We start from the raw sequence: 23,983 nt of genomic DNA on the forward strand, positions 1-23,983 counted from the left end.
ACTTGTTTACTAAAATTTTGTGATATTAAAGAGCAGACAAGAGCTGCTTGCACAGCTTTCCTCCATAGTGTAAAACAGATCCTGCAGAGTTTTCATTGCCTCCTTCATGGTGCTGAAATTCAGTTGCATTTCATCAAAAAAAAATTTTCATCCCTTTTATCCCCGTTTCTACTCTGTACAACAGAAGGTAGGCTGACTGACATTGGGTAACAAAGTTGTGTTGTACAATTTTATACATAAATGGCAGTAATTTCACGCGTTAAAACCAATGGGAGTGCGAGTGCTTTTAGGTTAAAAAACTGTCTGAAGCCAGCGGCAGGTTAGGTTTTTGAAAAATACTGAGTTGCCTTTATTAAGGCAAAATGAAACAAAAAAATGTTCACTTTAAGGGACAAAAGGCCAAAGTGGCCAAAGTTCACGGACTGTTGTGATATCAATGGATATGTCTTTCATATACAGTATATTGATTGTTTTTGTTAAGAAAGACTTATTGATAAACTGAAGAAGACTTTAAACTAGCAACACTGACCATAAAACTACAGTGGTCCCTCGCCATAACGCGGTTCACCTTTCGCAGCCTCGATGTTTCGCTAATTTTTGTGTGTGCCATTTTCCATGCTTTTTTTTTTTTTATATAGCGCATTGTGTTCTGCAACCTGATTGGCTGTAGACCATTGTCAATCAATCTTGCGCCGTGTCTTCTGTACAGTACAGAATGGGTTGAGCGTTTCTAATTTACAGAAATCTTCGATCGCTAGCGTGTGACTCTGAAGTGCTGTACTGTATGTTTGCAAGTTTTCTCCCCAACAAACAAAAATGTCGACAAAGTGTTTTTTTTTACCATCAAAGGCACCTGCGGGTGAAAACACTGAAGTATGACCATGTGTTAATGTTCACTCACATACATATAGTGAAAGGACTGACACACTCTGTAGCATGAGTTTCCCGGCCGGGCTCAAGAGGGCTGGATTCAGTCAGTCAGTGGGCGCCAGAAAACACGAGGCTCTCTTCAGATACTGCTCCCCATACTCAGCTGTTTTACATTCAGCTCCAGTACTACGGGAACATTCAAGCATAGTTTAGCAGTAAGAATGTGAAACCCATAAAACATGCTCAGTCTGAGAGAAGATATATGATCGCGTTCCCTCGCTGCTGCTGCCAGCAGTAGATTACATGTCGAAAGTGGCACAGCGAGCAGATATTTCAGCCAATAAGCATTGGCGGAGAGAGAGGAGGACTCGTCTCGAGAGTGATATTGCTCGGCCGCGCAGCGAGAAGGGCTCAGGCTGACCCTTGATCCTATTGTTCTTAAGAGTGATGGCTAACTATAAACCTGCCTGGCATCAGTGAGGTGAAATGTAGCAACAGGAGACGCAAAACAGATTACAGGCTTCAGGTATAAAATACTCTGAATGGAATCTTCTCAGAGCACACACAGGACTGCCAGGTAGTTTCCAACCTGTACAGTTGCATGGATTTTATCAGCCAATTGTAAGAAAAATCTGAAAGTCACACAAATCACTGCAGACAACGTTTGATTTAATGGAAAACCATTGCTCCCCAAGGCCTTGAATATAAGTTAAAACTGGACTAACACAAACAATTTAGTCACTATTGAAACAAATGATTTTCCTCAGTGACAGACGAGCATAACCTACAGTTTAAAGGCCTTGAACTATCAGACCAATCATGACTGTCAGGGGACACAAAGAAATCCTTTTAAAAATCAACCTCCGAATCAAACTTACACAAGAGGTACACACATTAAAAGTTTTAATCATTATAATAAAATGATTACTTTATCCATATTTGAAGCACAAAATGTATAATGTGATCTACAGTAGTGTATACTTTTAGATAATACATTTAAATACATATTTTACATATGTCATAACACATTCAAAAACGCAGTGAACATGTTCTCCAGCCTCTATGTACCAAGATATCAAGCTATTAAGTGAATATATTATTATGTATCGTGTAGTGCATTTGGACTCAAAGAATTACACTGACTGTGAATTACGTGCTGGTTATAATAATACACTTTAGTACTTGCAGGTATTAAGTGGATTCAAAGAATTATTTTTACCTTACAGACACACAAAGCCTGTTTCTTTAAACATCCGGATCTTATGAGGTACTTAAAAATGATAAAACACAGCACAGGAGCAGTGCTCACAACACTTCAGTTGGCTGAGCTTTGGGAGCAGTGACAAGGCTGCTGTTGTTTATTGTCTTCACCTGTGCAAATCCTTTGGCTTGTCACTTATCATCAAAGGTAGAGGGCTCCTCGCACAAGTGATCTTTGAGGAGCTGTGCTGACTCATGCGTTGGATGTGTAGTGACAAGGCTGCAGTTATAGTTTTTCTTCTGCACGGGAGGCTCTCGTGGATATCTAAAACCTGTCAGTTCACATCGAGGAAGGAAGGACCCATGACCAAATGATCTACATGAACGACTGCTGAACCTTGTTTCTGTTGTCATAACACTGAAAATGTTGAGTCTTTCCAGCCATGCATTTTCTACTGGGAAACATAATCTCTACAACATTCCCCGGGTCTTCCCCAGCAGTCTCCCCCCAGTTGGATATGCCTGAAATACCTCACCTAGGAGGTGACCTAATCAGATGCCAAAACCATCTCGACTGGCTCCTAGATCAAGCAGTATTGGCATTTTTCCTTCATGCACAGGTCTTGATTCACCCTAACAGACCAATCTTTCAGTGAGTTTCCTGCTATATTCACTAGGGATACACAAAATTCATGGTTCGGTTCGGTTCGATACTTTGGTGTCACGGTTCGATATTTTTTCGATACAAAAAAATGTTCATGCCTTTTTAATTTGTCATTTATTAAAATTATAAATATATATTTTAACTCAAAAGTACAGTTTTTAAATTTAACCCTAACCCTTGTGCGTGTTTTTTATTTTGACAGCGAATGCGCACCTGCGGACCACTTATGTGCAGCCCTGGTTATTTAGCTCGTCATATTGCAGCCACAGAAATTATTTTGTCCATGAAACCATAAAGCTGCACTTTCTTTTTGCCTTATAGTCTGATTTGTCATAACTTCTCCTGCTGCTTTTACACACGCACTCACATAAGCTCAGCGATTCTCTGCGCGATCAACCTCTCACATGTTTAAGCTTGCTGCAGGAGATTTCACTTGTCATGTTTGCATAGTAAGCTAACGATTAATAAGACGATGTCAGAGGAATTGGTGCACAAATGATCATCACTCACCAATCAGTACTGTCGCTCTCTATACACAGTTCGCACAATTGCAAAGTGAAAGCAAAAAAACAAGCGCAAATTCAAACGCGACTTCAATATGTCACATATTGACAGTGGCTCACCGATGCCAATGACATAATTACCCAGCTACATTTCTGAAAGAATGCAAAAGCATTGACATATATTTTTCCTACAGGGAAGAGATAGATTTTGGTAGCCCGACTGAAAAAATCGCTAGCTCCGGGACGTCGGGCTAGCGATATTGCAAGCCCTGTATCTGATTGAGGAATCACTCATCTTTGGAAAAGAGAGTTTATTACAGAGAAATGGCTCTTTCCAAAATAAAAGCTATACTATCCGCTTCTTCTGGGCTATATTCTCAGCAGCATAAGGAGAATCATGTGCTAACAGCTGTCTAAATGACTCGGCTAAAGTTAGTAGCATGCTTGTTGTTTTTGTCTTTGCACTAGGATGATGTCGGCGTAAATGTGCAGTCATATTCGTTGTGTTCCCACTAGTGCTTTCAGGTTAATCTCGTTGAAATGACCTTAACGCCACAACACGGCAAATCTCCGTTAACGAGCTACCGCCGATCGCTCCGTGCATGGGGCTAGACGGCCAACACGTTAACGAGCTAACACACTAGTTCACACCAATGTAATTGAGCATTGCATGGCACATCCAACATACTGTTTTACTTTAGTCCATGACTCGCTTACCTTCAGGGTCATACGTCACATGAAAACCAAAATAATTCCAAACGCCAGATCTGAATGAGAGTGGGGGAGGTCCATGTTGCTGAGAGCTTAACTTCTGTCTCGCTAGCTTGCCCTGTGCTCTTCCTCCTGACTATGCTGTCTGTGTTGAGCGCTCAGTGGATCTGCGCTCGACAGTGCAGCCTAGGCGGAGTAGTCGAACACAGATTCACTGAGCGCTCAACACAGACAGCATCGTCAGAAGGAAAATTGATAAAATAAATTACAAATGTTGTATTGTTCAATACATATGCGTACCGAACCGAAAGCACTGTATCGAACGGTTCAATATCGATACGAATATCGTTGCACCCCTAATATTCACCCCCCTTGGTTTTCTTTTTCCCATAAATCCAAAGCTAAGAGCCCCTCAACAAGTGCCAGCTTTCATTGTGCATTCAGATTTAAAAGCATTCTTATGCCAACCCAAGAATACGGCTTTCTTTCTTTTCTTTTCTTTTTTAAAATAATCACCCAACACAAACACAAATCATCCATATAATGAATACATCTTCTGTCACTGGGTGTTAGAGATTTTTGACATCAACAGTGTGCACAGAAATATAAAAATACCCTCCCATACACATTAGACACTTTTCAAACAGCAGGGAAAAAAGCAAACTATTTTAAATGCAGTTGCAGTGCTCTGTGCTTCTTAAACTACAACAGTTCAAACATCTTCGTACAGGTAAAAAGATAAAGATCAAAGCGATCATCCCATGCCCATGAGATAAAGTTAACACTGATAAAACATTTCTCAAACTAAAACCAAGACTTTACAAACACAGACACCCATTAGAGACTTACACCTATATGCTGTCTAACACTTCATTTAATTCAAGTCTTAATTAAAATACACTAAGAGGGAGTGAAGCTTTGAAAGCATTTTCTTAAGGAGGGAGCTTTAAGGATTTATTACAATAATACCTCGATTTATTTTGGTGTAAACTCACATCTTGATGAAAGCTGTTGATTTGACTGAAGAGATTTGCCAGACCCTAAACGTGTTGGTTTAATTTTAACATGTCATAAATGCCATGAGCTTATCATTTTATCAATTTAGTTAATTATATTTTGTTGTATGTCTGGATTCAACACCTGTCTCTAGCAGTATGTTAAAGAAAAACTGATTATTATTAAGTTTTCTTCAGTATGTTTTATGTTAACGTGTTATGTGAATAATTCTAAAAATGTCTGGTCCTTGGTTTTAAAAGGAAATGCAAGCAGTTTAACTGCATCAAAAGCTGAAGTTATGACTTTGCCATATTCCTAAGAATCATTAAATATGATTTTATAGTCGACATTAATCTGCAAATTGCTTTGCTGTGCAATCGTTAAAACCTTTCTTGAAAAAACTGCACTTTTTGTGTTACTACATTTGAAATATTAGCTTTTAAAAATGTTTAATTAATTGCAATTTGTATGTTCTTCCAAACATCCCATTAAAAACAGTATGATAATGTCACTTGAAATGACCTGAAAAATATGGCAATAATTTGTCACTTTAATCCATATATTTATGAACCCATCATACTAATGTGTTTCAGCATAAGTCCCCATTCAGACTGCTAATGAAGCCCGTTTGTTGTTTTTGGCAGAACACCAGGCCGCAAGGTCATCCGGGGGGCATATACCCACCATAAATTCTTCATCTCATTAATGTGGACGATCCCACTTCCTATTTAGCATTACGTAGGCTAAAGCAGGATTTAACTTTGTGCTGGCAACAAAAGAAGTGATACACAGAGAGAAAAAACAATTTGTCAGTTTCAATCATGCCCCAACAGGTCCCAGGTATAATTTTATCAGTGATGGCAGGAAACACTCTGAATGTGACAATCTCTAATTCCAATGCCTGGCATTCAATCAAATGGGCTTGCTATTGTGAGAAATGGTGCATATAAAAACTTGGTTTCATGTCACTAATTTTCATTCCAGGTCCTGGACAAGATTTGATTTCACTAATGAATACAGAGCTTTCGTTTTTTGTTACATTTAAAAAGAAACAAACAAAAAACTATTATATAAAGTGTCAGATGTTAAATTATATTTGAAAGTGGTTGCATGAGATTTTGAGAATAATCTCTTATGAATGAAGAGTGCCTTCACCCAGCACCGAGCTCGAGCAAGCATTGCGCTCATCTTGTTCTACTACAATAAAGCTGAGTTGTTTTCTCCAAGGACAACCAACAAGTTTTTGGTTTTACACATAGCATATATTTAAGGTCAAACCTACTTGATGCTCAAGGATTCTTTCAGTGAGTTTAAGTGTCTCTCCTACCTTCTACATACTCTCCTGCATCATTATTGAAACACTGACATGCGACTTCATCACGGCTGACTGATCTGCCTGGATTCACTACTGACCCTCAGTCTCACTCCTTACATCTTTCTCCTTCTCTTTCCAACTTTCTCACATTTTTTAAATGTACTTCTGCCTATTAGACACCTGCACAGCAGCAGCAGCAGCAGCAGCGATGTAATCCAGCACAAGTTACATCAGGATGGGACTCAGTCACTCAACATGTCCAGCTGCCATTTATCTCCTGTATAGTGAGGGACATGTGAGCCATCATCTCACATTAATTTGCAGAAACTTTACAGAGATGAAGGTCTGAGTGCTTAGTCAGCACTTGAGAACAACGCTGCATTCTCATAAACTCCAACAGTTATCTCAGAAATTAAAAAACCATTTAGGCAGATTTTTTTTTCCTGATTAGCCACTAAGATCATGGATAATAACATTAGGCTTAAAATGGGCTATTAAATGTGGGTATTGATGAAAAAGAGAGTCAAACTGAGAAGAAAATGAACCAATTGTGATGGTGTTATTTGGTGTTTAAAGCATCTCTAATGCCTTCAATTATCCAGTCAATCTAGGCAGGAAGGTGAAATTTCAGCCAAGCTACATAATGCTGTCCTGATAACCAGCTATAAGGATGTTACATAAGACAACATTCTGAGTCTGCTTGGTGCATTATTGATTAGAAAAGTTTGCTTTCTAAATTCAAGCCCAACAGCTATGTAGCTAAGTATAAATGGAAAAACAACTAGCTCTGGAAACGTGCTTAACAATACAGTACTTTCATATAAATTAAACACTGGTAGAAATCAAAGCAGATTCTGTTTTCAGTTAACAGAATAGTACATAATTGCTCAAGAATGAATTAAGTGCATAACGCAACTATGACCTTGACTAAGGCTTTGGTAAAGGCTTTAAATGCTGCATTTTTATGATTCATGATGAAATTCAGCTGCAAAGAGGTGTTATGTTTAGTATCATCATTGGGACAACAAAGAAAAATGAGTTTACTTTTCAGCTGGACATCCAACAATAATTTAAGCTTTATAAACTAAAACTGTTCTTCTAGCAGTATTACATTTCTATACTTTAATATTTATATATAGACAATGCACAATTGATGGAATGAAGATAAATTAACACATTTAGACAGTAATGCAATATGGAACTATTAAAAATTTGATTCAAAATAGTGGAGCAAGACTGCTAAAAGTGATTATCTCTACTTCCACTCTCCAGAAATAGAGAAAGCATTCCCATATTGTGTTCTCTTAACCAATCAGCTCCAAGACTGGGTCTCTACTTTTAAAATTAGGCATTGAACTTTAATTTTTGATAAAGGTGTAGTTAAGACTGGATCAGGTGACCTTGAACTATACATCAATGATGCTATCATAAGTAGTCTGACCATAGGATCCAGCTGCTGGAGGACATGATGCACTGGATCTTGAATGTCTAGTCCACTCTCTCTTTTCACTCCTATTGCATGCATATGGTACTACTACACTAACTATCACTAACTTACATGACTCCCATATTTTGTGTTTTGTCCTCGTGTCTCTATGCTCTCCTCTTTTCCCCTCATCTCCAGCTGGTCAATGGAGATACATGAGGCCTCACTGGGCCTGGTTCTGTGGGAGATCTCTTTCTGATAAAAGGGAGTTTTTCCTTTCCACTTTTGCCAAATGCAGCTTCAAAGGGGATTGTTTGATTGGCGGGGGTTCTCTCTCTAATATTGAAGGGCTCTGATGTGTCTGTTGCTGTGAACTGGAAGTGTATAAATCAAATTTAATTGTACTGAAATGAAAATTAAACTGGAAAATGGCAATGAAATAAAAATGGTCAGCATGGGAAGTGAATTTCTTGGTGCAATCTCCATATAATATAGATAATTCATACGCAAACGAGTAAGATTAAACATAACCAAAAACCCCTATAAGAATTACTGGGTGTTTGATCCATTTACACACTTGAAAGACTTTTCAAGATCTATAATGGAACTAATATGTACATGTATGGCATTTAATTTAATTTTACTCCTTCAACAAAGCTCTCAAACTGTACTGGTATTAATTTTGTACAGTTTTGTGGTATGCAAATGTTTATTTTGAAACAAATAACTGGTTATTGGTAATTGGGATGGATGTGGCTCACGTGATGGAGCGGACTGTGCAACAAATGGAAGGTTGGTGGATTGATCACCAACCCTTCCAGCTGGGATACTGAAGTATACTTTGTATAGACAAAAACGCCATATGAATGTGTGTGACTGGGTGAATGAATAGAAAGTGCTGCAAGTGCTCAATTGAGCATAATTATACAATATAAATACCAGCCCATTTACCATTTAATTGACAAAAATTAAATGGTAAATGTCCTATTCCTCAAGTGTTCTTTGATAGCTTCATGTATATATGGTGCAGAATGCACAAATTTGTACATGCTATTAGATAATGTGGTTTTATTTTTCAGAAAAAAATGTTGTTTTTGAATAAGATATGTACAATAGCCACTCTGATTTAACAGGTACTTAATATTCTTACATTTCACAAGGTAATTGGATTCAATAATGGTCCACATTATATTAAAATATGTGGCAGCCTGTTCGTTACTGTGGGCACTCATCTTTTATTTAGCAGCAACTGAATACACCAGTAGTTCTTAGTTTATTCGGGGACACCTTATTAACAGATCTGCAGTAAGGGTAAGGGTAAAAATAAGGGTTAAAAAATTTGGCAAATTGATTCGATTGAATTGACCCATTAAAAAATGACCATGATGAAGCCACAGGTCATATGAAGCGAACCAGAACCTGTTGCCAAGTGATTATTTATAGGTTATTGAGAATTTACACGGTTTCTCTGCATATTATTTTAAGGTCTTTACCTTATAACAAAGTCCTGTTATTAAAGTCCTGTTTTTTTAAATTTGCGTAAGAATACAAACAGTAAACCAACTGAAAGCTGAAGAATACACTTGCTGGAAAAAGCTCATTGTTAACACTGAGTCAGTTCAGATCAATCAACCTGAATGTTGTGACAATACATACTAAGCTGGAACACAATTCCAAGAACTGAAACAGTCCGACTGATGCACATGGTAATTTAAGGTAATCTATCTAACTGCAAATAGAAAAAAAATATGACGTCATTAATGACATTAATGACGCCTTTGATGCACAAGGCAGTACCCAGAAAGGTTCTCCCCCAAGGTATTCATGGCCTAAAAAAATCTTGAGAATCCCTGCTACACACATAAATGTCATTTATCAACACAATGCATAGCGCAGAACAGTTGGTGCCCTTAAATTAGAAAGATACAGATAACAGGTGCAGAATACATGTTTCACATATGTTGAAAAATACTTTTTCAAGCCCCCTGGGGTGCACCAGATGAGTTGTGGTTTTTGTACTGACCCAAAGTTTTTGCATCCCACTTAAGTATTCAGAAGCAGTATCTGTTGCCCAATTCATTAGGGCACACTGCTCTTCATAGCTCATTTAGAGAAAATAAATTACACGCAGTGTACCCGTTGAATCATGGTACAGATACAGCACACCTATTTTAACTAGTGTCAGAGGGATGTCTGAATGGCAGCATGGGAAAAAATATGTTTCTGATGTTAATATTACTGTTAATATTGTAGTTCCATATCATGACTTAATTATGCCGTGGCTTCCCACAGTGTAAACAAATGACCCGTGTTCCCTGTTAAAACATGTAGAAACAATGAAAGCGGAACTGATTTTATTTCTTTGCTATACTGTCAAACACATTTTGCATACACAGGTGCAAAAATCATGAATAAAGAAGACTGAACAATACGCTGTGCTTTTATACTACAAGAAGTATAAAAGGGCAGAAGTAGCCACCATGGCACGCATTAGATAGGACAACATTGGTGTTTTGGCCACTGCCATGCTTGAGTTTTTGAAGCTCATCTTACAGATGAGGGAGAGCTATAGGTAGAAGGTACAGCCATATATTCCATTGACTAATTAGTGCCAAGTAACAGACCAATAAACACTTGAATTTCACTGAAGGACAAACTTCTTGGATGGTGTGTAACACACAAGGTATAATATCAACCAAATAATCAATTAAAAATGCTCCAAAACCACACAGGCCCACATCAAGGACACAACGAAGTAGATGCAAAGCATCCACTCAGATTTCTGAGGAGGAAAACTATCCATACAAAACAGTTTTTCATACCAGGCTTTTAATGCTGTGAATCTGGGGTTTAAACATGGGAGTCTATGGGACTGGCTCCTTTTTGGAAGTTTTTTGCCACTTCCATGTTGGCTTAATTTTGCAGCTCTGGAAGAAATGTGCTGTGTTTTAGGAGCGCCAGAAAATTTCACATTATTCCAAAGGTTCTTATAGAGTAAGTATTTTTTTCTATGGAGTTCCCTTAAGATGTGAAAAGAGCCTATGCATTCAGAAGAAAAGAAAGATTAAGCTTTCTTCTATAAGCTATAATGAGTTCATTCATTCACAAAAATCACTGGCATATAAACTCTCCCAGGATTATTATACATCTGGGACTGTTACATTTCCAGTACTGTTTATTTGTAAGAAATAGGAGCATCCTGATGATAAAAATGATAAAGTTTATTTGCTACTTTCAGGGCATTTATTGTTGTCTTGGTGAAGGTTGGGGAAGGCTAGTAATCTGAGGCTGTATGATGCTGCTGTCTTTTGTTAATACCAGCAGGAAGTTTATTGTCTTTGTTATCATCCTCGCAGCAGCATATGCAACCATAAATATGCTGGCACACAGAGTGCTTTTGGTGTAATTTTGGCTGATCAGTTCCCTCCCTGAAAAGCGTTTTAACTTGTTGCACAGCTGGGTTGAAGGTATGATCTGCAAACACACTGGTCACTACAGACATGCCTATGACCTATCAGGAGGAATAACAAGATAGTAGAGTTTCTACTGAAAACTGACTGCTCTGCTTCCTTTTTCCACTTCTTGTAATCCTACATCTATTGTGCTTTTGAAGCGCCTGACTTGCTGGAGTCTTCTTTTAAACAAGCAAGTATAAATGTTTATGGCAATCTGCTGATGAACAGTTCCTGTACGAGATGGCTACTGCGTCAGTCGTAACTGTGGCTTAGAAGTTGCCAAAGCCAGAAATGTGACAATTTGAAATCAAATACATTTAAGCTCTAGCAATCAAATCTAATAAAAGCAGTAGTACAATGGGAATTGATGAAGTTGGAGTTATAGCTCTTTCTTTGAGTGTTAAAGTGGATGTAATACATTATTGAGTGGGTCCAATTGTTCAGCATAGTCAGGCTGAACTCAAGGCAGGGGTTCTCAATATCAGCGTAGTACAATCTGTCATTATGAGACATGGTGAACAGGTGCAAAAAGCAGCTCTACAGCACTCATATAAAATGACAGATGTTAAACACTTTTATATATCTCACGATAAAGGTAAAAAGTTAAATAAAAGTGCAGAGAAAAAAAGGCAATAAATAGTAATGAACTAAAGCAAAAATAATTTACTACTTTCATGATTTATGTTCACTTCAATAAACAGAAATCATTAAAGATTGAAGAAATGACCTTCCATATGAGCTAGCTTTAGTGTATTTAAATTATTTGATTAATACTACAATCAAAATAAAACAATATCTCAGGCTAGTAAATGTTATATAGTGCAGACTTCAAAGTTTCTTATTACAAACTAGTCCCCTCTACAGCTCACCTATCGTTTAACTTTAAGGCATACAAAGAATAGCGAACATCTAAGCAGTGATGTGAGAAATCGATGCAACTTTTTACTTCTAAATGGTATTTGTATAGCGCTTTACTAGTCCCTAAGGACTCTAAAGCGCTTTACACTGCATTCATCATCCACCCATTCACACACGCTGGTGATGGCAAGCTACATTGTAGGCACACACACTGGTGCCACCAGGCCCTCTGACCACCACCAGTAGGCAACGGGTGAAGTGTCTTGCCCAAGGACACGACGACCGAGACTGTCCAAGCCGGGGCTCGAACCGGCAACCTTCCGATTACAAGGCGAACTCCCAACTCTTGAGCCACGATCGCCCCTAAAATTATATGAACAACACAGGAGAGAAATTAAATTCTCTTGCAGACTCACCTTGACAAGAAAGCAATCCTTTCGCATAGTGACACATACGGCCATGCACCAATACACAAACCTGTCTGCGAGTCTCAAGTGACAGAATACAGCAGGAAGATGTTAATAATGGGTGACATCAAAGGCCCATTTGTTCTTATACAATGAAACTAAAGTTAAAGCTACAGCAGAGCTTTGACCTCTGAGAACAATGTTCAGACAGGTATTGCAGATCTACCTCAGGTCGTGCACAAGTCAATGCAATGACAATTCCCTCTGTGTTGTGTTATTGAATAGATTATCAAGGTGACCCATAACTGTCTCACAGAAGCATTAATGTCAGCTCATGATGCCTGGACAATATTTCTACTTAATAAAAAGGCTTAAGCACAGTTTTTTTTTTTGGGGTGGGGGTGGGGGTGGGGGTCACACACATAACAAGTCTTTTGCTGCACAATAATGTTTAACATTTAGTATTTACTGTCATATTCCCATATATCATTGTGATGTTGTTTATTCTATTACTCTTGTTCTCTTCTGCTTGTTTTCTTTTTTCTTTCTCAGCCGGTGATCCAGGTGATTGATATATGCATTTTTTTTTCTGCTCATTCTGTTGGTTTTTGTTTTTTGCCCTTCTCCCCCGTCCCTCTTCTCAGCTGTTTCTCTTTCCCTCTTTCTTTCTCCCCTTCTTTCCCCCAGTCAAGTCTGTCCCGTATTCAGTAAGTGAAAATAAAATAAACAATAAAAGGTGAATCAAATGGACCATTACAGGCTGGGATGGTCAATTTGGTAAAGTAAATCCATTGGGCATCTTTCTTTGCCTTTAGACAATAATTCTGATGGCAAAAGAGCCAAACGAGACAGGCAAAAAAACCAAAACAAAACAAGTCTTTTGTTATTTATAGTGATTAGTCTCATAACTGAAACCACTGACACATGAAATGTCAGATCACTGATGATCTTATTCCAATGCGATGGTTCTGATGGCCAGTTCATTCAGAGCATAAAGAAGGAAGAGCCATGTGACAATTTTAACTAGGTCAAAACTGAATTCTGAGAAACAGAAACATGGGTTTGTTTGTTTAATTAAAATCTCCATTCACAGTGACTACGCTTTTCTGCCTGGGGTCCTTAAAAGCTTCACACATACACACACAAGTGTTAACCAAAAAGCTGAAATAAGCTGAAATAAAGAATAGTGGCAACAAAACGAAGAAAGAATTTACTAAAATGAAAACCAAGTTGAATGCTTGAAATGCATACTTTAGGCCCTGGCTACTTTGAAACGGATCACCTGCTTTACTACACGAAGCAAACCCAGCCAGGTGACACTACTGGACACAGCAGTAGCCTCCACAAAAAGGATGGCTGGTCCCACTGCGACACAATAACTGCTCAGGCACAGGCTAATACATGTGAAACATGTAACAAGTCTCTCTAAACTCTCAAAATGCCAGTCTAATGGAGCATCTGCAAGATGCATCAGAACAAGGCTGCTGCTCTGGCACTTTCTTTCTTTGTCATGCACACGACACAGCTCATGGTTATTTATGTAACAACATTTTTTTCTCTTTTTCAATACCATGACAACATCTCTACATACTGGTCACCAATATCAGTAACATATCATAGCGCTGCATAGCTCTGATACAGAGACAACAGAGAACCAGAATGACATTTAGAGTACTCCCACTCACTTCTACAAATAACTCAGACTGATGTGACATCTATCAAGCAAAACAGAAAGTCGACATTTTGGTGGGGAATCTGCCAGTAACGCACTCTGATAAAGAAAAAAACAACAAACTCTAGGTACTGTAGATACGATTACAGGAAGGATTCCAAACAACAGTGATCAGTTACTCCAGCAATGTCAGTCTGACGTTTTTAAGAAAGAGCAGAACAAAGTGTAGTTGTCATTACTGAATATTGTGAGTAAGACCGCAAAATATGTGATAAGTAACTGTGAGCAAACTTTTTTTTTTTTAAAAACTGTTGGGAATAATATCTCAGATTAATAAAAAGAGAATAAAAATAAATAAGTTACTCTTTCCTCCTGACCTGTAGCTTACAAATCATTAGTACAGATTTTTTATTTTTTTGTTTGTTTTAAATTACTGTAACTTTCTACACAATGGGGAAAAATATGACACAGCCATGCTGGAGAATATCTATTTATGGCAAAGGAAAAAAAACGTTTTCTTAAAGTTTATTTATATTTGAGCTAATGGGCAGCAAGGTGGCGCGTAGGATGATTAGCACTGGTCCCTCACAGCAAGAAGGTCCCAAGTTCAACTCCACCATCTGGCCTTTCTGTTTGTGTGGGCTTCCTCCCACAGTCCACAGTTAGTGGGGTTAGGTTAATTGATGATTCTGAGTGGTTGACTGTATAGAGCGGCAACCTGTCCAGGGTGTACACACCACAATCCTATCGCGACTAAACAACAACACCTGTTCTAAATATACAATGCATCCCTTGCAATCTATAGAAAATTTCTAACATGGAGTAGTGGGATATCAAATCAAATCACTTTTATTGTCACATCACATGTGCAGGTACATTGGTACAGTACATATGAGTGAAATTCTTGTGTGCGAGCTTCACAAGCAACAGAGTTGTGCAAAATACAATAACGTAAACAAGCAAAATATAAGAATGGCTACATCTTAAACTAATAAATATATGTACAATATATAATAGTATATGCATTTCTGGATGTGTATACTAAATGGATACTAAAGCTTCATACTTTATGAATCACACAGTTATTATGAATGCAGCAGAAATTATTCAGATGTGACTGGACATGTTAAATTTACACATCAAATAATAAAGCTGAGCTAAGCTTCCATCTGCTGCTTGATGATGCAGACGCCGTGCAGGAAGAACTTTTTTTCCCCCTGTTTAAACATAGTTAACTAGTAAAAGTGCTTGTGGCAGCTTGACCTTTTGAATCAGCCTGACGCTTGAAACGGTTTCACCTGTGATGATCCCTGGCATGCATCACTGCTTGAATACTGAGCAAGCTTCAAAAGAGCATTTGATGAGTTACAAAGGCATCCGCCAAGGGAGATATCCAGATGCCAAATATTGCTCTGAGGACAGGTGCATTTGCTTCGGTGAGGCACTGTGTAAGTAAACAAAGCAATGACAAAGAGTGTGGGAGGAGGGAGGAAACACCAGGAAGGAAGACAGTGGGTAGAAATGGGGGACAGAGAAACAGCAGGGTTGTGTGTGGCATCCTGAGGCTCTATAGAATGAAAGGCTCACTGGGGAAAGAAAATTGTATGCTCATTGAGGTGCAGCTGTTTCTAAGGTTTCAGAAGTTGAGCAGACAGGTCCTTGGCCATTTCACACAACACTGGACTTTCTTTAGCCAGCCCTGACAAGTGAGCAATGGCCAAAGGGCAGGGAGCAGCATGGCTTTAAAAGAGGTCAGCGTGCGAGAACTCCAACAAGATGACTCTAAGATGGCAGGCCACTGGGGTAGTGAATGAAAAATATGGCTGGAACAATTTAGTGAATAGTGCATCATTTGTAACCCCGAAGGAATCTCTGAGTCTCTGGACTACACAAATGAACAGTGAAAGGTCTCTTGGTTCAGTAATGAATGAGGAGAGGGAGATTCCCTTGCCAGTGTCTTCGGCCAAGGCTTTTGGCCAGCCAGACCAGTCGGCGGCTAATGATAAAAAAGGTGGCAGGTATGTTCGGACAAATTGCACGTGATGAGGTTTCCGTCTCATGAAACATCTCCGTCAGAGGAATTACGCACGTAGGTAACCTAATTGAGGTAGAAACGAAGCCAACTCTGACAAAAAACAGTATTTACTGCAGGAGTCATTATGTGTCAGAGGCTGCTGAGAGGTCCATTTTTCTCAGGGCTAGGAAGCACCTTGCACTGATATCCTCCTGCTGTTTCAAATCAGCTTAATCGTATTTTGGATCCAGTGATTGGAGACAAAGCTGGTTATTCCACCATGTTTATACCGAGCTGCTGGAAGGAAGATTCACATCCCTGACCTGATGTTAACAAAAGAAAAAATATATGTGTGCTGGGTTCAAGTTCCTTCTAAGGATTGATCCCGCTAGCCTAGGGCACACTGTGTTTTGAGACCAGTAATTTTAAAGGCAGTATGCATCCGACAGCCAAAGGTAAACACCACTGTGACTAAGGTATTTTGAGAAGGAAAGCAGTGATGAAAGCTCGTTTCTGCAGGGTTGCTGTTGCTGAGGCACCTTAGCCTCAAGGCTCATTCATTGCCTGCATTTCATTCTAGGAGGAAATAACACACAGTGCAATTTTTCAGTTAAACATTTAGAGCTGTGCTTTGGATCTGTTTTTTCATATTTATATATTGTTTTTAAATCCGCTGATAGAAAAAAAATAATGCAATATATACAAAATGCACTGCTTCCTCTTTTAGAAAGCTTTAAAGATTAATCTGGTTTCATCAAAATACTTGCTTTGTTATTGTGCTTCATCTTATTCGAGAGAACAAGTAAAACCAGCCATATCATACACTGTAAGAAATGTACATAAAAATTACCATTAAATTAAAAAAGAGTAATTGATTGTAATATGGACATTACATTTCTGTAAATTGAAAAACGTTGATTTGCTTTTATTTTTACACTGTTGAAAATATATTAATGTACTGTAATATGGCACATTGTCTTGTAACATTATTTACAATTAATCACCCTACAATTTACATAATAACTCTGTATGAATGACAATCTTTCCTCCTTTTTTCATTTGAATTTATGATTTACAACTGTATATTATGAGTTTGCATATTAGGAGTTTGCATGTTCTCCCCATGTTTGCGTGGGTTCCCTCCGGGTACTCCGGCTTCCTCCCACCGTCCAAAGACATGCAGCTTGTGGGGATAGGTTAATTGGATAATCCAAATTGCCACTAGGTGTGAATGTGCGAGTGAATGTGAGTGTGAATGGTTGTCTGTCCCTATGTGTTAGCCCTGCGACAGACTGGCGACCTGTCCAGGGTGTACCCCGCCTTTCGCCCTATGACAGCTGGGATAGGCTCCAGCGCCCCCCGTGACCCTGAAAAGGATAAGCGGAAGCGAATGGATGGATGGATGGATGGATGGATGGAACTGTATATTAATTACCTAAAACATACCGTACTTTTAATTTTAACAAAATGTCAAAACATTGTTAGAATTATTGTGAAAATTACGGTAAATGTTTTTAATATTAACAAGCTCAGGCTGTTTGATAAAACAGTATATGTTAACAGTACATACAAACAATTACTAATAATAAAAAAATATGTATATTTCTTTAAGTTCTAGAGTCTCACCAAGTATAGCACAGCTATTTACAATGAAAAAAAAAGTTTTGTGGTATAAGGAGGTTTAAATCATGGATTTACCACTGTTCAGTCCGTGTTCAATCTGTTTGAGTGTGATACCACCTGCTGAAATTAAAATTAATTGATCAAAATGAAATACAAAAAAATAATGAAATAATGTTTATAAACTGGTGTAGTTTGCAAGGTCAATAGCAGTCAACGAATGTATTATAAAAGCTGTAACAATCAGTTTCCTTAAAGTCCATGCATGTTTGGGAGACGTTTGCATCACGTGTCTAAACCGTCATCTATATGTATATATGTATGTATATATATAATTATACATAAAACTTAGACGAGGAGGGTACTATGTTGTAGACTTGAAACGTATACCAGCTGTAACCGTAGTTTGCTTAGTCAGTTTTATTGTTGCATTGAAAGGGTTCCTCTGTCACAGGCTTCGCCTTCAGTCCTGTTTCGTTTTCTGGAAAGTTCATGCTAATGCAGCAGGTTGAAGATTTTAGCTAGCTTTACTGTGAAACAAACACTAGTTTAATTTACCAGGAGCAGCTAAAGACAATGTTCCTTTTTAATTTCTGTGCCAAGTCAGTGAAGTCACTGAGGGTCCAAAGACATGCAGTTTGTGGGGATAGGTTAATTGATTAATCCAAATTGCCCATAGGTGTAAATGTGAGTGCGAATGGTTGTCTGTCCCTGTGTGTTAGCCCTGTGACAGACTGGTGACTTGTCCGAATGGATGGATGGATGTTAACTGTTTAATTTAATCATTGTCTCTACTGGTTTTTATTAATGTTTCTAGCAAATTATGACAAAAAGTCAAAGAATGTAAGTTTTATGCCAGTTAGCCCTATTATGTTTATTACCTCATTTGTTGGACCTTATTTTTTTTAGACAACATTCTGGCTGCAACAGCTGCCAATAATTTTGTGTAAATATGAACTTTTGAATAAAAAGCCATGTTTTGTATAATACAGCTCTTCTGTGCTTTGTCAATAGGAGACGGTAAACAAGCTTATTAAAATGCATTTTAACTGGTTTACTTTATATTAGTTTTTTATTTCAATGTAATAATTGTACAAAAACCAAAGTTCACTGTGAATTTTACATTTATCAACAAGTATACCGTTATGTATTCTGCATTATCACTATATTTTCCACCGTGAAATTCTGGCAACCACAGCTGACAGTATTTTACCGTAATATTCAACTTTTTTAATATTTATTTTATACAGTTTTACTGTATTTTACAATGCAAAACTGTAATCAGGTTAATGGAGTGTTTGTTGCTTTTACATGCGTTGTGCCAGCCTCTCTCTTCACATGGCGCTGTTGCCTCCTGTGAGATTCCTGACACCCCTCCCCCACCCATCACCTTCACTCAATACCAGGTTGAGATGCAAATGAGGAGACTTCACTCAGGCAAGTCTGCTGGACCAGACGGAGTGAGTCCCCTTGTCCTCAAGACCTGTGCCCCCCAGCTGTGTGGAGTCTTTCATAAACTGTTTATGCTGAGTCTGAGTCTGCAGAGGGTCCCGGTGATGTGGAAGACATCATGCCTCGTCCCTGTACCAAAGACGCCACGTCCCAGTGGCCCCCAGGATTACAGGCCCGTGGCATTGACCTCCCACATCATGAAGACCCTGGAAAGGCTCATCCTGGACCAGCTGCGACCCATAGTAAGACCACACCTGGATCCCCTTCAGTTCGCTTATCAGCCTCGTCTCGGAACTGAGGACGCCATCATCTACCTGTTCAATCGTGTCTACATCCATCTGGACCAGCCGGCGAGCACTGTGAGGGTCATGTTTTTTGACTTTTCCAGTGCTTTCAACACCATCAGGCCGACCCTCCTGGGTGATAAGTTAGCAGCGATGCAGGTGGATGCTTCTCTGGTGTCCTGGATTGTTGATTACCTGACAGGAAGACCACAATATGTACGTCTCCCACAGTGTGTGTCTGACAAGGTGATTAGCAACACAGGGGCACCACAGGGGACTGTCCTCTCCCCCTTCCTCTTCACCCTCTACACCACAGACTTCAGCCACTGCACAGAGACCTGCCATCTTCAGAAGTTTTCTGATGACTCTGCGGTGGTTGGATGCATCAGCAGGGATGATGAGACAGAGTACCGGGCTGTGGTCGACTCCTTTGTCACGTGGTGTGAGCAGAATCATCTGCAGCTCCCAGCTACCAAGTGGGGGGAGGGAGGAGGAGCTGTATGCATCCTTGACGTTAGCATACAGTAAGTCTAAAGTTTTCTCTCCCCTGGTGGGACAGTCCACATATTGTTTGAATGTTGGTAGTGTATTGTCCAGTGATACATGGTTGAAGTCACCCGAGATCACAATAAAGGCACTCGGGTGCTGAGTCTGTAGCCGAGCTATGGCAGAGTGGATAGTGTCACATGCAGCTGTGGGGTTAGCAGAGGGGGGTACATAAACAGCCACCAAGATGACGTGAGAGAATTCCCTGGGTAAATAATACGGCCTGAGTCCAACAGCACACAGTTCAGTGTCCGGGCAACAGATCCTTTCTTTGATTGTTATGTTGGCAGGGTTACACCACCGGTTGTTAACTAAAACAGCAAGCCCACCTCCTTTCCGCTTACCGCTAGCGATGCTGTCCCTGTCCGCCCGAACAGTGTGGAAGCCTTCCAAAGCCTTCCAAATATATTCTACATTACCACAATATGTATGTTATACTTCTTCCTACTCCATTTCAGACCTAATAATTGTCATTTCATGTCATTTAGACTCTGAGCACATACGTGTGTGTATTTACATATATATTCGTATTTGTAAATACAAGTATGTGTACTTGTGTATATATTGTTTTTTTTTTCTGTATATGTCTGAAATAAAGATACAATACAAATACAAATATTTTCCACGGTGAAATTCTGGCAACCACAGCTGCCAGTAATTTACCGTAATATTCAACTTTTTAGGTATGATACTGTATTATTTTATACAGTTTCACTATATTTAACAAAGTAAGACTGTAATCAGGTTAACGGAATGTCTGTTTTCACATGAATTTATGTTTAAATTCATTCATTTACTGTAAAAAATTTTTTATTTAAGGTTACCAAAATAGCATACCATTTACAATTTATTTTTCACGGTGAAATTCTGGCAACAACAGCTGCCAGTAATTCACCGTAAATTCTACAATATTTTTTTTACAGTGTAGGAGACATTATCAGCTAACTCCAGCCGCTACACAAATGCAAACAGAATTGAGTTTCACATTGACAGCAGGTGAGATTTAACAGCAAATGCAGTGTTGTTTTCATCTATTCCTTTCCCTGTAGCTTACCAAGGGAAATTCATGTAATAAATTGTGCTATCAAAGGAGTCGCCATGCTTTCATCTTCACTAAAATAGGCCCTTGGGGCTGATAGGTGATGGAGGGTTAACATAGTACAGAGGGAGGTCTCAAAAGGTACATCGTGGGATGCGTAATTGTGGTGAAGAGGGCAGCAGGATACTGAGGTGATGATTCAGCGTGGAAGGAGACAGAGGCTTATGTAAAGGCCACATGGGAAGAAGCAGCCGCATGGCTCCTTCTAGAACCAGTATGTGTTTCTAAAGTTATCACTACTTTTACAAACTTTTCTACTTCTGGAAACACAGAAATAAGCCATGTTTTCTATCAACAGAAAAAAACATTGAAAAACCCAACAACAAATACTGACATGCTGTTCTGCAGACCTTTGGATCCAAAATATGACTCCTCATACACATTTTTCAACAAGAATCCTGTTGCTGGTTTACATTTGATTACAAAAAAGTGAACTAGTTAGGCAAAATGTTTTGTTCAATGTCTAAATTAAAAACTGTGGAGTGGATTAACCCATTTTATGTAAGATTAAAATTTCCACTTTATAACATTTCACTTTCTGAGTAGTCCTTACCTTTGAAAGTAATGTCATCTTTCTCACATTACTCCCACTAACTGTTAAACATTTTTCCCTCCTTTAGAAAAACAGAGACTGTACATTTAGCTAGCTGACAGCACTTTACAACAGTTTGTATGTTTGCTAACATCTGTTGAGCTGTTTAAAGTCATTCTGTCTATACTCTGTAGTCCTGGCTAGATACGGAATTACCAGAGCTTTACTTACATCTGCACCATGAATGTAAGAGGACATGGATTATCATTAATTTCTCATTGCTGAGCAAGTGTCTGCCATCACCCTAAGTAACATCAGGGTGGATCACAGAAAAAAAAACCATTCTTTCCTCAGTACTATGCATTAAGATGCCTGCCAGATTTCAGATTTAATTGCTCATTAAATGAAGGCACCGGAATTTTGCACCAGACTGTTTTTGTCCACTCTCTTTCATCCCTGCTTAAAACTCAATGAACTGCTGTATAGTTATGGCAATTACACCGCATTATATCTATCTATCTATCAATATATATCTATATCTATCTATCTATCTATCTATCTATCAATATATATATATATATATATATATATATATATATATATATATATACATTGTAGAATACATTGGGAAGATGGCCCCAACTGACCGAGTGCTCAGTGAATACCTCAGGCAGCAGAAACCCAAGAAAGAGGAGGGAGACGAGGAACCATCATGGAAGGACAGAGCCCTGCACGGTATGTACCACCGGCAGATAGAGGAGGTGGCTGATATCCAGAAATCCTACCAGTGGCTGGACAAAGCTGGACTGAAAGACAGCACAGAGGCACTAATCATGGCAGCACAAGAACAAGCTCTGAGCACAAGATCCATAGAGGCTGGGGTCTATCACACCAGGCAAGACCCCAGGTGCAGGCTGTGTAAAGATGCCCCAGAGACAATCCAGCACATAACAGCAGGGTGCAAGATGCTAGCAGGCAAGGCATACATGGAACGCCATAACCAAGTGGCCGGCATAGTGTACAGGAACATCTGTGCCGAGTATAACCTGGAAGTCCCGAGGTCAAAATGGGAGATGCCCCCAAGGGTGGTGGAGAATGACCGAGCTAAGATCCTGTGGGACTTCCAGATACAGACGGACAAAATGGTGGTGGCTAACCAACCGGACATAGTGGTGGTAGACAAACAGAAGAAGACGGCCGTAGTGATCGATGTAGCGGTTCCGAATGACAGCAATATCAGGAAGAAGGAACACGAGAAGCTGGAGAAATACCAAGGGCTCAGAGAAGAGCTCGAGAGGATGTGGAGGGTGAAGGTAACGGTGGTCCCCGTGGTAATCGGAGCACTAGGTGCGGTGACTCCCAAGATAGGCGAGTGGCTCCAGCAGATCCCGGGAACAACATCGGAGATCTCTGTCCAGAAGAGCGCCCGCAGGGGCGTGCTGGGTGTTTTTTATATATATATATATCTATATATATATCTATCTATATATATATATATATATATATATATATATATATATATATATATATCTATATATATATATAGATATATATATATCTATATATATATATTTTGATAGGTAGGTAGATATATATATATATATATATATATATATGTGGTAATCAAAATATGCAGATGCGACATGTTTGTAATTTTAATCATTTCAATCTAACCTGAAGATTTTTTTTTTTTCTAAGGGATAATATTGTGAACAATGATTTCTATTAGCCTAGGGAGACTGTATGGATTCAAAATATATTTCACATACAATTATTAAATACAATGACTTATGATGAATTATGCCTCGATATTGTGCTCTTAGCCATTAGAGGCAAACCTTTCACAAACATCAATGCTGCATCCTTCAATGGAAGCAACTTGATCTAAAAGTAATTAACATTCCCAAAACCCCGACCTCAACCCTATTGAAAATGTGTGGACTATGCTTAAAAGTTATGTCTGTGCGACTAATTTAAATGAACTCAAATGTTGCCAAAAGGAGTCGTCAGATATCCTGACAGAATTATGTCAGAAACGTGTTGGTAGCTATGAAAAGCATTTGGTGGAGGAAATCCAAAATAAGTTTGCAATTCTTGTTTTTTAAAATGATTAAAGATTCAATTAAATTTTATTTATATAGTGCCAATCACAACAACAGTTGCCTGAAAGCGCTTTTTACTGTAAGGTAAAGACTCTACAGTAACACGGAGAAAAGAGAGAGAACCCCAACAATCATTTGACCCCCTTTGAGCCGCGGCCGGTTATGGTGAGGGCAGAAAGACAGGAAAAAGACAGCCAGAGATGAATAATAACGAATAATTGAATAACTAATAATTGAATGCAGACAGTACTCTCAGT

The 23,983-nt window shown here is 38.8% G+C and overlaps 1 protein-coding gene across 3 annotated transcripts in view; it reads right to left on the reverse strand.

The window, feature by feature from the left end:
• The window catches only part of alk (ALK receptor tyrosine kinase), a 419,663-nt gene that overhangs the window by 118,750 nt on the left and 276,930 nt on the right, over positions 1 to 23,983 (reverse strand). Inside the window, exon 1 of one of the 3 annotated variants that reach the window (XM_076877725.1) lies at positions 3,955 to 4,087. The exons of the other annotated variants lie outside the window; for them this stretch is intronic. The gene's annotated coding sequence lies outside the window, so the exon portion shown is untranslated. Of the gene's footprint in view, positions 1 to 3,954; positions 4,088 to 23,983 lie in introns of those variants that run through there. 3 annotated transcript variants of the gene reach the window in all.

Source organism: Maylandia zebra, linkage group LG19 (genome assembly GCF_041146795.1).
Source record: "Maylandia zebra isolate NMK-2024a linkage group LG19, Mzebra_GT3a, whole genome shotgun sequence".
Lineage (NCBI taxonomy): Eukaryota > Metazoa > Chordata > Actinopteri > Cichliformes > Cichlidae > Maylandia > Maylandia zebra.